Source organism: Platalea leucorodia, assembly GCF_965183815.1.
Source record: "Platalea leucorodia genome assembly, chromosome: 3".
Lineage (NCBI taxonomy): Eukaryota > Metazoa > Chordata > Aves > Pelecaniformes > Threskiornithidae > Platalea > Platalea leucorodia.
The window spans coordinates 56231365-56247245 of NC_138825.1; the positions used below are offsets into that span (position 1 = coordinate 56231365).

General features: G+C 38.0%; 1 protein-coding gene across 2 annotated transcripts in view; it reads left to right on the plus strand.

The window, feature by feature from the left end:
• The window catches only part of TAB2 (TGF-beta activated kinase 1 (MAP3K7) binding protein 2), a 68939-nt gene that overhangs the window by 13434 nt on the left and 39624 nt on the right, over positions 1-15881 (plus strand). Inside the window, exon 1 of one of the 2 annotated variants that reach the window (XM_082307426.1) lies at positions 3498-3517. The exons of the other annotated variant lie outside the window; for it this stretch is intronic. The gene's annotated coding sequence lies outside the window, so the exon portion shown is untranslated. Of the gene's footprint in view, positions 1-3497; positions 3518-15881 lie in introns of those variants that run through there. 2 annotated transcript variants of the gene reach the window in all.

Consider the following 15881-nt stretch of genomic DNA (forward strand, 5'->3'; position numbering starts at 1 on the left):
TGGGTGAAGATAACCACACTTAGATACAAAGTCAAGCTGTGTTAGCCTAAAAGTATGACAGCCCAGCTTCCTAATATGGGCACCCTCCCTATCCAAGGGCCTCAATTCCCCTTCTAGAGAAGAGGATAGACAGAAAAGGGGACTTCTGTGGCCCTTCTTTTCTTTATGGTACTGTGTTAAATAGCTGAAGGTCTTTCTTCCCTACCTCTTGGTGGTAGCTTCCCTCTTGGTGGTGTCCTACCAGCCCTTCTGAAACTCCTCCACCTGCTCTCGCTTCAGGTGCCTCTTTTAACGCAGTTGTTTCCAGTTAGCTCCTCACAACTCAAGGAAGTGGTTTGCTGTTATTAACCCTTTTTGTGTTGCTTCTGTAGAACTTGTATGTCTCTTCCTTCCTCTTACTCTACAGGCCCACATTGTTGGTTGATTGTAACAGCTGCTAGTTGGGCTAGATGTTTAACTTCCTAAGTGTTTATTCTAGTGCTAAGGTAATGTAAAATCAGAAAAGTCTCTTTTAATGTTGAGTACAACGTTGGTTTTTTCCCCTCCTCCAAGATTGCCCTCAGGAAAACTTAAGGGTGTGATTTGTAAATCAGTGTAAGTTGGCTCTGCTCCTTTCCCTGTGTTCACGCTGACATTCATCTGACTCAAAGCTAAACTAGCAGAAAATTAACACTACTCCCCCCCCCCCCCCGCCCCGAGTTTTTGCTCCCTGAACTGGCTTGCTGCAGGATCATCTGAGTGCCAGCATTGGCTTAGATCACAGGAGGGAGAGGGGGAATGCATGCCTGGGAGCCGGGGGAATGACAGTGGCAGTATTGAATTGTTTTGGAACTGCATTTTAAGGAGTGGCTGAAATACCCAGCCTTACTGTCATCGAAACATTATGAGTAAACAAGTCAAGTCCCTGACTAAGATGAAAAAGGAATTTATTTTTTGCCAGTCTCGTTTTCAGTAGGTATTTACCCAAATGGTGGATTTGCCAGTGACACCTCTCCTATCAATTAAAGAAATTCTGTAAGACTTCTGTAAAGAGAGGAAGAATGGAAAAGAAAATACTGAACCAGCCCAGAAGTAAAAGTATGTGTGTGACACAATCCTTTGTGCTTCTTGACCAGGGGAGAATAGCATGAGGGTTGCTGGAAATTCAGTCTCAAAGTTCATGAAATAAACTGAGATGATTCGCAAGGTGAGTCACCCATGGTAAATGAGAAGGGAGTAGAAGTTGCCCTATAATTGCTCAGTTTATGATTAAAGAACAGGAGGGAAGTTGGAGCTCATGGTTCTTAGCTGCTTAGGTATCTGACTCCATGTCCACTGATCCAGTTGCTTCAGACCTTTCATTCTGCTTGCATCTGTTTCTGTGGGAAATAGGACATGGGACTTTCTCATCAGTACCTAAGTGCCTGATAGTGGTCGCACATTTTACTCTTTTGAATAATCAGTAGTGATAGGTGATACTGTCATATTTATTACGAAAGGCAAAAGTGTTTTGAAAATGGTCAGTGTACTTTCAAGGAGTGGGTAGATTTTTTTCTTTGCTCATTAGCCTCCTCCCTACCCACCTCCCAGCTGATCAGATTGCTATGGGATGGGAGATGACCATAAGAGACTTCACCGTTTTGGGGGCTGCAGGACAAGATAGCACTGGTCATGCCTGAGGAGAGCAAGAGAGTTGGATACTGCCTTGAGGCTTGTCCTGCCCTGCTAGTTCCAAGTGTAATTGGAAAAACGTTTAAGTGTGGCAAAATGAAAAAAGAGTTTTTAATTTTGATTATAAGTCATCTTCTCAGGAAAGTATGGGTAAAATAAAGTACAGCAATGCACAAAACTGAGGATGTGTTCTGTTTGATCTTCAGACATATCTTTTAATCAGACATTTGGTTATTACACTGTATCTTTAAGCCTGCTGTTCTCAAAAGATGACCTCTTTGAATAGACTCTTGCATGGAAATTTTCCCAAAATCCTTAAAATAGCCAAAAATGTTTGCCCCCATTAGAACAACTCTGCTTTTACCTAACTGAAATATGAGAAACCTATGACTGATTGCTTCAGCCAGTCATTTTCTACCTCAAAAAAACCTTTACATTTCAAAAAGAAATAATTTTTTCTGACTTCTGCTTTTCAGTTGGATACAGATTTAGGCTTGACATGTATAACTTTGCATGGTATACTTTAATTGATACGTGAAACATTTTAATATACTGACAATGTTTATTTTCTGGATTGAAGTAGTATGAGTGTTTCAAAGTGGTATTGTCTGTAATGAAACATTTTAATTGAAGCTGCTCTTGAGCAGAAAGAAATATGCTATGTGTGAAAGGTGTAAAGAGGAAGACAGACTGCATTCTTTGAAAAGCTGGAGAACCTAATTTTCAGCCTGGATATTCTGAACAAACTAGTTTTCGATTAGGCTTGAATGATGCATTTAATCTCTTTTATGCTTAGATTCCGATTCCGTGACAATTCTGATTCAAGGTTCTTTCTTCACTTTTTAAATGAGGGAGAGGAATTGGGAGTGTTCATCACCAGTATTTTTATTTTTTTCAAGATGCCTGGTGATTACAGATGTTCATAAGGGAGACGTTTGTTAAATTTCTTTCTTCAGCAGTCAGGGATAGTGATATTCTAAGTATCTTTGCTCTGTTCAAAGGGACCGTTATTGTAGTTTTTAGGTATTTGCAATAGAATTACTTAAATGACTTGGCAACATAATTAAATTATTTGATTATTCCATGTGTTGTTTATTTTTACCTTTAACGTTATCTGTGGAGAACAGACATTTGCTTTTATCAGTATTTGAGCAAATAGTGAGTCAGGGGCATCAGACTGTACAACTGTGTATGTGGAGCGAGGTCTTCTCTGCTAGTCTGTTCTGAGACTTTTACTTCTCTTTTCTCAGTTATGATCATGTTGTTTACACTTTTTTTTTCTTGCCTTAATAAAAAATGGGACTTTTTGTTGTTATTGTCCCTACATGTTTAATCCATCATCCAAACTTGTGTAGGTAGCTGCTGAGGCAGTTTTCTTTTTGCAGCTCAGTCACCTCTCTCTTGGACTGAGAGAAAGAAATTTAAAATGTTGAAGACTGCTGGAATTAGAGGAGGAGAGACTGAACTTTGAGTCTTTAAATCGTGCTGGTGTCTTATGTTCTGAAGTAGATAAGAGTTTTAGCAGAGGGGCCAGTAAAATTATCTTTCAAGAGCAGTTGCAGTTTCCAAGAACTGGATCAGCAAGTCATTGTAGACACATGGACTTCTGTATGGGGGACCTTGTAGTTATAAACAGTACTTGGTAGGATTTATATCAATAACACGCAAGTTAGAGGAATACTGCAGAGGGTGGTCAAAGACTGTTGCTGGTAGGTGTTATTAACTCACCTGTCCCCCTCCAAAAGTCTGCAGTTTAAACTGCTATGTGAGGTTTTTTCCCTTCCCTTGTTCTACACCAAAGCTGAAAGGTCCCCAGTGGTCATCTGCCTTTTTTTTTTTTTTTTAGGCTGAAGTTTGGTGATGCCAGGTATCTTACAGCTTGTTTCTGTTCAATAGAAGAAATGATGAGTAGGCTTTATCGACAGTTTCTTTTTTTTCACTCACATGGCATGTATATAAGCATCTTTTATTCTGAACAAAGTAGGAATCATACAGCAATTTCTTTATTTGTATTCCTGTGCCTTTTGTAGCTAACCTTCTCCCTAGCAGAGAGAATGCTTTTATGACTAGGAGTTATGGGCCCCATTGATTTGGAGGCCAGTCTGCTGCTGATTCTCACCCTTCCCAGGCCAACAATAATAGCCTTTAGACACTATGAAAAGCTTCAGATTACATCACTTTCATTGGTCATCATTTCTCAGGACCTTTCTCCTCTGGTCTTCATTTTCCTGAGTGTCCTACAAGGGAATCTATACTGTGCTCCTTTCCTGTTTTTAACGTTTTCCTCCAGCCTATAGTGACAGATCTGTTTCAAACTACATCTGTACCTGGTTTTGTCTTGCTGATTGTAGCAAGTAGGATTTCTATTATGATTGGAAAGTGAAATTTCTTGTTGTTGTGGTTGTTCTTTAACAGATGAGAGAGTGGAGAAAAAGGGATGTAGAGTAATTGAAGTGTTGGTTTCCAAATATATTTGTTCTGTGATTTCTGAATATATTTTTTGTTTACTGGTGGGACATGCATGAAGAAATGATAGGAACAAGTAGCAAAAGAAACACTATGCCAACTCTAGTGGTGTTTCAATGAGCTGCATGATACTTAGTATTCTTCGATCTCCAGCTCCTGAAGTCAGAACTTGAATGTTCTTAAAACACAAGCCTCTGTCCTTCAAGGCTGCAGAACATAGCCTGCACGTATAAAAATTCAAGGTTAAAAATTTTGGGGGAGAATCTCTTTTAAAAAACAAACAAAAAAAATCCACAAGAACCCAGTGTTTTCTTGATTAATCTTTTTTGAGAACCAAAAGATTTTCAATGCTTCTATTTTTTCTTTTATTTAATCTTTGGAGTAGATGGGCTCTGGGTGATGTGGAAACGAAAGGGGAAAAACAGGAGAGAAATGAGGACAGGGCTGCAAAAGTAAGACAATTCCTTCCCTTCCAAGTCTTTCAGTCAAATAAAATTGTCAGAATGTGTAGAAAAGCATTACCACCGAATGTGAAACTGAAAGTCTGTGCTGAGTTTACAACTGCTCAGAGAGTTCTAACCTTCTAGACTGGTTTTACTCTTTTGCCTTCCATGCTGTCAGGCAGAGACTGTGTGGAGCCTAGTGTCTTCCCATATACCTAGAATTTTCCAAAACTTAGCCTCTAATGCTTAATCTGCTCCATTAAAGGGTATAACTGCTGCTTGTTTTGAATGAAACAAAGTGAAAGAGAGAAAAAGAAATTATACTGATAAGAATTCCTTTCTTCTTTCTTTCTTGTCTGAAGCCTTTCAGAAAAACAAAGCTCATTTTTATGTGGTAGTGGCAATCTTTTTGATGACTGTTCCTTACTTTTAAAACTGGAATTGCAAACACTTCTAGTCAGCTTCATGCTGATGATGACTATAATTGATGTAAAATTACAGTTGTTGTAAAGCTACAATTGTGAAATTATCCCATTGAAAATTTGGTATTCTGAAGGGTTTTCACAACTGAGTGGTAAAGTACAGATCTGAGCAAAATTGTCACCATTGCACGTCTGGTGCCAAGCTTGAAACTGTTATTTTTGTGAATTACCAGATACCTGTACAGCTCAATTACTTGATATGCTTTGTTCTTGCTTCATGATGTGGACAACAGGTTGGTTTTTGTTTTTTGTTTTTTGTTTTTTTTTTTTTTCCCCCCATATTGGGATAGAACTGCTCTGTGGATGTGTTCGTGGAATATCTAGCACTTAGGCTGACTTGATTTTAGTCTCTTTGCCTTAGTTCACTTGCAACTTCAGGGAACTTAATTCAAATTTTAAGGAGATTAGTGGAAAGATGAATTGGTGTTTGGAGATTACTTTCTGTTCTCTTGCTGGACTGATGGGTACTAGCCCAATTGCTAACAAAGATACAAGACCAAGAATTATAGAAGGTACCTAAAGTCAGCTAAGTGTTTATTTTTAAAGGCTCAAGTGTCATTAAATGTGTATATGAAAGTGGTAGGCTTGAGAAACTGACTTTTTATGGTTTCTGTAAGCAATATTGGTATGGTTAGATATTTGTTGATGATAGCAGTAGCAGCGGTCACTTTATTTATAACTAGCAGCATGCTATTTGGTTGTTAACTCCAGAGTTCAGCAGTTGTTCTGCTTGTTCATGTAATTGGAAAGAATGGAGTGCCAATCTAACAGTCCCCTCCTGTTAACTAGGGAAATATATCCCCAGTCTGTATTCTTCCCTACGTGTGGGCTTGTATTGGCACTTCTTAGGTCCCTCTTCCAGCCAGCTCCATTTGCGAGAGGCTAATTCAGGCTCCCCCGTACCCACTGAAAAATAACTTTCTGCTGTAGGAACAGATGGAATTGCCTCTTGGAAGTGTCCACTGAGCAGAAGAGCCAGAGCAAAGTTACCATGGAGGAGAAAGGCGAGTCAGACCTCCTCCGGTAGGTGGCAGCAGCAACCTGTTGAACTGGGCTCAGCTGGAGGTGCGAGGGGACAGAAAAATAAGGACAGGTATATGATAAACGGGTGAAGAAAGTTCACTTAAGCTAACTTGCTAGCTTTTAATAAACAATGTCCTGTTAAAGGATTTCTCTCAGAACTCTGTGAAAGTTTTTGTGATGCAGAACACTGCACTTGAGGACACTTACCAAAAGAACACTGCAGTAGTATTTAGAAAGGAACCCCTCCGAGTGACAGCAAGCTGTTTTTGTTTGCTCAACTACCTGTCGCAGGATATTCTGAGAAGGTAGATTAATTTAGGTGCATCTATGTTACCATCATGATATGGTAAGACTTATGTAAGGGGAAACATACATTTTGACGTAATGCATTTTCCTTTTTGTGCATAAACAGGTAATACTTGTGGTGGGTGATGTATTTGGGCACATCAAAATTCATGACTCTTACCTGGTCTTATACAACCATGATAAGATGCTAGAACAAGTACTTAAATCAAGTTGTATGTTCGCAGGCTCCCACAGACTACAGTTTAGTTTAACTGTGAGTTTATCAGAATTCACACTGTAACAGAGCAGTGCAGTGAAACCGGACCCCTGAAGAGATGTGTTCAGACCAGACGGGAAACCAGCCTACTGTCTCAGGACTTCAGTCTGGTGTTTCCTTCCTTTACGATACGGACTACTGCAGAGTTACACTATAGGACCATTGGTAGTTTGAGATCATTTGGTCTAGGTCTGACAAATACACTGCTTATCATTATTTTGTGCCTCTTAATTGCTGAAAAAGTGCACACTTCTGGTTAGTATTTTTATCCAAATGGATTTGGAATTGCACAACCTTAAATCCTGGGAGGATAAGCATCTATGGTGGGATAAGTTGTATTCAAGATAGAGCGTAACTCTGTCGTAACCTAAATTAAACCTGTGTAAGCATTTGACACTAAATTTACCCCTGCTTGAGGTTTAAAAAAAAAAAAGTCCTGAGTCAACAGATTTTCATGTATTATTGTTACTGGTTTGTTATATTGTAATATCTCTTGGAAGTTTAATAAAAGATCAAAATACTAAACACGACCTATTGCTCATGATCCATCTCTGAGAAGTGCCCTCTGCCCAGTGATGGCTGGAAAGAGTACAGCGTATTCTTGGCATTAATATTGATTCAGAATAATTTTTATAAGACTCATTTTTTAATTACAGTGTTTCTCTCTTGAAATTCTAAACTGTACTTTGAATTAAATCTGATAAACATTGAAGTTAACAGGTGAAAAAAATGCATTTATTCCCTTATTCTCTAAGTTGATAGCATTAAAATGTCTCATGAATGCTTTGAAGCAAATTCATAGAAAGAAGCTACAAAAGTTGGACTTGGCTGTTTGATATATTTTCAATTTAAACATTTGAAAAGATGTATTTGATTTATTAACTTTTCTGAGATGTGTACAGAAACTTGCCTAAGTGTGAAGCACATATGTGTGAATAAAATATGAACTTAAATAATAGACTGTTCCCCAAATTAGTTTTTTTTTCTTTTAAATGAAAGCATATACTTGCTTTCGGGTATTAACTGCAATCCTTTCAAAAACTGTGCTGTAACAAGGAGGATTATATGCCAGGGATGCTGCTTTTGAACATGGTTGAGACACAGGTGTGTGCTCCCTGTATCTTGCATACCATGATATGATGTAAACCAGCTTCTGTTTGGAAGCCTTATTTACGTAGTGAGAAACTTGAGCAGTTTGTATGCTAATAGCTCGTCTCCAAGAGTAGAAGGCATTTATATCCATAGAGCACAACCAGCAAGGGTTGATACCTTTTTGTGGCCTTGTAGACGTGTTTATCCAGTAGTTCCTTTGGACTGAAAAACTTGAGGAGTAAGCAGATCACTAACAGAAAAGCTTGTCCTATTGCTGCTGAAGGTTAAAATCTTATCAAGGAAGTAGGGCGTAGCCCTTACACAAACAGGGTAGCTAGTATTGTGAGATGAGTTGTATTTTTTTTTAGTATTGTTGTTACTTTATCATGGCACAGAAAATGTGCTTATATATAAAGGTGCTGTAAACAGATATTACTGTCTTAGCTTACAGTTTATTTTCCCCTCCTTTTCTATTGCCCAGGATTTGTTAAGAGAACAAATGCAGGAGCATCTTGCCCATTTGCCTGAAGGGCAGAGATACAATACCAGGTTTTATGTGTGAACTAGCGCAAGAAATAGTAAATGATAAAAATACACTTGTTCCATACAAACGGAATGATGATGGGGGGGGAGGGGGAAGGGGAAGTGGAGCAGTTTGCAACTTCTATTTAAAAAAAAAAAAATAGTTTCTAAGAGAATTTCTTACACCCCTTGCATAGTATTTACTGAAAAGTGAGTGGGAGCCTCCTGCACTTTTTTTATTTTACACATTTGTGAGGTAGCATTCTTCTCTTTTATGCTGTGCTGTTTGGATAATGCACTTAATCAGGGAATGCCAAAACATTTAAAGACCAAGAGCGTAGTTTCATGAGCATTTCTTTCCATGTCAGCACTGGCATGAGCTGCTCTGACCTTAGCTGCTTATTCCTGCCTTGCCCCTCAGTTGCACTAGTATAACTAGTTAATGTTCCAGGTGGCTATGCAGCAAAGCAGATTGCGGAATTTACCATCAGAAAAATATTATTTTTAACCTGGATCGATTCCCCGACTGGCCTCACTGCTCAGCTGCACAAACAGTTGTGCCAGCACAGCTGAGGGATGAGGACTGCTTAAGCTGGTACTGCAGTGGAAAAAGTGTTGTGAAACTATAGCCTATGGCTTAATCTGTGTATTCTAGGTGTTTAGCTGGTACAGTTATACTATACTGGCAAAATATTTCTCATACAGATGCAGCTTTCATCAGTATAGTTTATTTTGATTGTGGAATGGAGAAAAGGATGATTGTGGGTTTTGCTTTGATACTTCTATGTTGTCAAAATACATAATAATACAGCATATGTCTGTCAATTCTGTATAAAAATTATTATTCTTTATGTAAAAAACTGATTTGAACTACTATAGAAAATTAGAAAATGGAAGAACTATAAAATCAAGGCATTGTCTGGTTTTGTGCTCTCTACTTGGAATACGTGTAATGTTGAGATATAGCTAATTGATATTAATAATTGCTATTGAGATATTGCTGTATATATTGTATTGTAATATTGTATATTGCAATATAATTGATATTGAGATATTGCTATTGGTAATGCTTCCATCTTTAACCACATCGGTATTCCTGCAGATGATGAAAGATTAATAGTGATCTTTATTTTTGAAGATGAGGGCAACAGGAAGTCTTACAAGAAATTAAATTCACAATTCTTGAGTAGATACAATAAGAAGCTAGAAACTCTGAAGAAGAAGCTTAAGATTTCAGGAGATAATACGGGATTTCTTAGGAATTCTGTTTTTTTGTCACTACACACTTAGAAAGATGATTATGTAGCTATGGGTCCACTTGGGAAAGAAAGCATCAAAATGTTTTGATTCTTTGTCCAGGAACTGGGGCTCTCCTATTACTTGTCAAATTTCCTGCACCCAGGCAATTAGATTCTTTAATTTCTTTTCTGATCTGGTTCTTCTGTCGTTTTAGGGGTCGGTTTACTTCAGTTCTCAGTTCATGCTATACATGGGGGGCGGTCGGGGGGGGGGGGGGGGGGCAAGTGTTCTCCCTTACTTGGAATAGTTAAAGAATTTGAATTTTTTTATACTTTGCTTTTTAAATTTGAAATTCTGCATATTGCTACACATGATATACACTGAAGAATAACTTAATACTGTTGCTACATTTCTTTGTATTCAGGTGCTATTCAGCTATGGTGGACTTCCTTCAATCATATTTGACTAATAGTGTATTTACAGGATTTTTTAAAAAATGCTACACTATTTCATATTTTTACTCTCTTTAAGTTGATAAATATCTAAGCTCACATGTGGCTATAAAACAGTTTCATTGATTTCATTTGGTAATTAGTGTTTGGAATGCCTTCAGCCCAATTCAACTTCCAAATATCAGTCTGGAGTGGATGTTGTAACACAGAGGCAAGGAGAAATGTTAGGTTTTGAAACAAACTAGTATTCTAAATGCTTTTATTAAATGCGACTTATCGTGTAATGTTAATGCCAAACAATTACAAATTGATTGCAAAATATAACGTAGTGTTACAGTAGAAATTTGTGCTTTGCATATTCCTTTAAGAGTTCACTGTCCCTATGGCAACAACTGGAAAGAGCTTTTTCTAATTATGCAAAGTTTAAGGTTTCATTAAAATGGAGGGGGGAAAAAGCAGCTCCTAAACTTCTACATTTTGTGGCTTGGAAAGGAAACACAAATCTGTTCTTTGTAGACAGTTTTTGCTGACTCTTTGTAGCTTTCCTAAGCACTGAAGAGAAATTTTAACATGTGGGTAAACTTACTGATCTGCGCAAGAGTGAAATTGCTAAAATCACTGATATTTGAGAAAATTATGCAATAGTTCAGAAGCTATAAAGAAAAGTCATGCAGAATTTCTTCTAAAGTTGGAAAAAAGGCACATGGGCAACTCATTTCACTGTAATACTAGTTTCCCTTGCTCTTGAATCTAGAAGAAATATATTTTGAACTGCCAGTGTTGTTTGTCAGGGAGTTTTTAAGTTATGAGAAGAACGTTTTTTTTGTCTCTTTTATGATATAAATTGAGATACAAGGAATACTTTCTAAAAAAGGCAAGTTACATTTATTGTTGTAGAGTTCAAGTAATTTATTGTTAGATTAGTTTTTACTATGAAACGTAGTGGATAGAATATATTTTAATCCACTCTTACACATACTAATTTTACTACTAACCCAGGCCTAGGAGCATTCCATAATTCTTCATTCTAAATTCATATAACTGAAATGGCAATGTTCATGGTAGATTTTATTGTTGTTGAGAGTATGTTGGTTTGTTTTGTTCCTGAAAGTTACGGGCCTGTAGCTTGCCTCTCAGGTTGGTGGTATTGGTATTGGCATTTAGTTTCGATTTGGCTGGAGCAACCAATCCTGTTAGGACTGACTGATGGTGAAAAGGGATTGAGTTCACTGCAGCTGAAACAATGAAACAAGTGTGAATATTTCAGAATATGTTTTAACATTGTGAAATGGAATGGCTGTAGGTTTATTAGTTTTAAATTATTTATGATAACCTGTGTTGCATTATGACAAATTCAGTGGATTCTGTGGAAGACTTGCTTTGTCTTTTACTTGCTTCCTTGGATGCCATCTGTGGCCAGTGTCACTAAGCCTCTCTTATAGGGATTAAAATTAGTCATGTATTTTAAACCTATATAGCTGTCACTGACATAAAAGGGCACAGTATGGTCAAGATTCATGCTGCAATGTCTTGAAAATTTGTCTGGATGTGATTTAGTTAGTTATTGTTACACACCAATCAACCAAGCTGTTGTATCTATCCCCTGTGGCTCCCAATGAAATGGTTAAGATGTCTTGGTCAGTGTCACTAATACTATTACATAGTAATAGCGGGTGAGAGGCCTCATCTGCAGACTGGGCCAGGTTCCAGGGATGCCTGGAATTTTATGCTGTTTGATTCTCTTGGTGGCCCAATCACTAGAACCGCTTCTTTTTTAAGATGCGTATAAGGGTACCCTGACAGTGTCAGAATGACGATGTGGCGTTTCCAGTGGCAGATTACAGACTTCTTTACGGCTTGAACATAGCTTTAAGGGTAAGGCAGAAAGACATTAAGCTGAAAGGAGGTGTAGTCTTTCAATGTTATTTCATAGGCTGTTGTCTTTGCTTTTGTTCTGAGGACTTCTCATGTAATGACCGAAAGTGATTACATGTCTGTCTGTCTCAAGACTAATCAGTAGGCTTTCTGGAAGATCTGTAGGGTAAGAGGAAGCCACAGCATTTCAAAATATTTTTAATCAATTTTTTTCCGCGTAAGGAATTAACTATACTACCTCATTTAAAATAACTAACCATTCATTTGCAACATGGTGGTAACTTCTATTTCATGGAAAGTGTAGCAGTTTCCATTCTTTATTGGCAAGAAGCTGCTTTTCAGGGCAGTGGAAGAGAAATGAAATTTAAAAGTCCATCTGAAACTCTTCTGGTTTGGGTCTGGGTTTTTTGTTTTTTCTTGGTTGCATAATGACTGATGCCCATAACGCAGAGTAGCCCTTTTTGATATCTATATGCTCTTCCACTTACGAGGTTTACTGTTCTCTTAGTCAATAGATGGCCATCCTGCATTTATCTACAAAGGCAGAGCAAGGTCTGCTGGCTGCTACGACGTGGGAAGATGTGGGGCTTGACAATTTTTTCTGAACTTCAGTATATGATATTGAAAAAGGTTTTCCACTGTCTATACTGGCATCTAAAACTTTCCTACTGTGAAAATATTGTTAGCAGTGGCTTTGATTTTTGGCATTAAGAAGTTCGGCATTTTAAAATTTGAATTTCAAATATTTAAATGGGTTCTCTGTGATGTCTAAAGAGGACATTTGTCTGGGCTAGAAAGAAATGAGTCTTACTCAAATGGAAGTAAATTCCACTGAAACATGTAAACATCTAGTTAGTGGTGAGGGATCTCCAGATCTCTGGAAAAAAGAGTTGGGGCTCACATTAAGGATCTGCATAGATCCCGATGGTAGCAGATAAATACTTGGCACAGAGGTTTGAATTTAATTTGGGCTCAGCGTCACAAAATGCATTGAGGCTTATAATTTTTCCTATAGCCCTTCCTCATAGCATATTCAGCCCCATAACTTTCATTTTTCTCTGGGTGTTTTTACACACTTCAGTTTCTTCAGTAGGCAGCTGTCAAACTGAATGCTTTTCTCTAGGTTCCGCAGGTTGCGTGTGTGTGTTCACAAAATAATCAGAAGTACATTCAAATGTTGAAAGTATTACACGTGTTAAAGTAGAGAAAAAGTATTTCTATACTAATTATTATATTTCTTTAGATACTTATTTTTACTTCATTTAGAATACAATTGGTGATGCAAAAGCACTGTAAAAGCTTCAAGTGAATTCACCTTGCTTAAAAAAAAAACATATTTCAAACAGCAGCTGTGAATCTACATGGGCTTCAAAGTACTTCCCAATGTGTCAGTCTTCTCAAAGCATAGGCAAAAGGGCTTTTCAGACTGAACATAAGAAAGAGCATAGCCAGCATGTTGTAGGATGTGATTATTCCTTCTATTCAGTGCTTGTGAGGATGCATCTGACAGACTGTCTTGAGCCTGCCATTGCAAGAAATGCTGACAAACCAGAGCAAGTTCAGCTGAGGGCAGCTAAGATGGTTAGCGATACATGTGGAGAGGCTAAGGAAACTTGGCATCTTTCATGTGGGGAAGAGAGGGCTAAAGGTGGACTTATGTATAGTCTTAAGTTGTTTTAATGGGAATTACAGGCAAGATGGGGGAAGCATAGTCTTTTCAGGTTGTGAGCAAAATGACAAGAGTTAAGTCACAGGTTGCAACAAGGGAAATCTCAATTAGACATAAGGAAAAAGTTGTTCTTTGTGGGGGTGATTAAACACTGAGGAAGGTTTTCCAGAAGCCTAGTGGAATCTCCATCCTTGGGGATTTTCAGAATTTGACTGGCCAAGGCCTTGTGCACCTGGTTTAAACCTGAAGTTACTCCTGCTTTGAATAGATGTTTGGAGCTGTTGACCTCCAGAAGTCCCTTCCAACCTAGATTTTTTCAGTGATTCTATGAAAATAGAGCTGTTTTTTATTGCAGAGTATTCCAGAGTTGTGGGTCCAAGTTTAGAAAGCATTCCAGATCAATACTGCTTTATCAGGGATGCTGTTGGAGGTGGTTTGAGACAGAGCAGTCTTAGATTGTGTAATTCCAGTCTGTTTGAGGCTGCATAAATCCAGACTGGTGCTTCCTAGAATATGTTTTTACATCTTTCTTAGAAATGGTTTTGGTTTCGTTTCTTTTTAGGCAGTCACTGCTCTTATGCACCTATTCTAGTTGTAGAATTGGTTTGATGTGCAATCCCACAGGGAAGTAATAAGAGTGGAATATACAAATAGTGCAGTCATACCACTGATCCAATGCTGGCTGCTAAAATAATATAATACATGGCTCATAACTCACTACCCAAATCTACTTTTGGTGTAGCCACACTTACAGGGTCTGTAATTCAAATTCTTAATTACAGTTCTTGGAAAGTGGGTATAATTTATGTCAGCCTCTTTCATTGTTCCTCTCAGTTTAGCAGTGAAATCTTAGATTTCAGAATAATGTAATTCCAGACTTTTTGCACGGTAGGGTCTTCCAGTGTGCCCTAGTATCTGCTGGATGTGATACGGGTGAACGTACCCAAGACAGTTTGAGATTATGCAGCAGCTCATTGCAGCTGAAGCATAAAGAATAATCCAACAAAAAGAAAGGTATTGTCTTCTAATAGGTTAATCTCTTGAATTTGACCTGGAGAAGAGGTCAACAAATATCGTGGCCAGAGCAAGAAAGACGGCAGAACTGCAATGTCTGGAAACAGAGTGGAGGGAGAAGGAAGGATATGTTCTCTCACCAAAGCTTTCAGTCTGCTCAGCTTTCTCACGTAGTTTCACCCTAAATCTCTAAGCACTTCATTAGTAAAGGAGGTTGACTGTTACTGCTAGACAATTAACTTGCAGTGCAGATCTCGAGTCTTTTCGTAGGGGATCTCGAGTCTTTTCGTAGGGGATCTCGAGTCTTTTCGTAGGGGATCTCGAGTCTTTTCGTAGGGGAAGAGTCACTTAACAATCTTATCCTCATAGTGAGCAAGAATGGTGATAGTGGACTTGTTGAGCATGCCTCATAAGCAGTCTGGAAATTGAAGCTAGAAAAACTGAAATCAACTCAAGGTGGTTCTGTCCTTTCCTGGCTAAGGTAGCTTGTGCTCTGGACTTGTGCTACAGGAGGCAGCTGACAGATCTAATAACGTTAATGCTGGAGCTTCATTCTTTGCATCTGCAACAATGAGTGGCCTTTGTACTTGGTTTGAAAAGGTTCATAGAGATTTTGGGCATATATATTCAGATGATTTTTTTTCTACTCCTTCTCCAAAAGCAAAGTAGGCTAGATTGTTAATTCTGGAATTACTTTGAAGAGCTGAAAATCAGAAAACTCTTAGGTGGCTGACTAGTCAGCTTTCATTTGTATTGAAGCCAGTAGATTTTAGGTAAAATATTTTGAAGTAGTGTTTTCGGGGGGGGGGGGGGGGGGGGGGGGTGGAATTAATGAAAGGCCTTAAATAGTTTGTTTTGGTAAAACTTGAGGTGACTATTTTGCATTATTACGTTCAAATAAACTTTGTTATTTAATTAACAAAGAACAGAAAAGTTAAGAATCTTCAGGAAGAGTGTGATGAATGTTACCTGTGGAGTCCTTAATCTGAATGAGCACAATTCTATTTTTTAGCAATGAATTTTTTCTTTTTTTTTTTCTTTTTTTCTTTTTGCCATTAATCATTCTCCTAGTTTGGCAGTCTGAATTGTAAGAAAAGTCTTGCTTTTGACATGTTATGATCTTTACCGTCCTGGACTGATGGTATAAGTTACTTCATTATTTTTAGATTATTTTAATTGATCTGATGGAAATTATTTGTTCTTGAGATATGAATACATAAAATAAATCACTTTTTGCGTACAGAGCAGGGAACTGAAAGCACTTTCTGAAAGGAGTATGTGGAAAGTAAAGAGAATACTTGGAGTTACTCTTAAACTTTTTGGATTCCTTGTGGCTTTTTGTGACACATGCATTCACTACTTGGTGAATGCCAGAGAAAGTGTAATTTGATC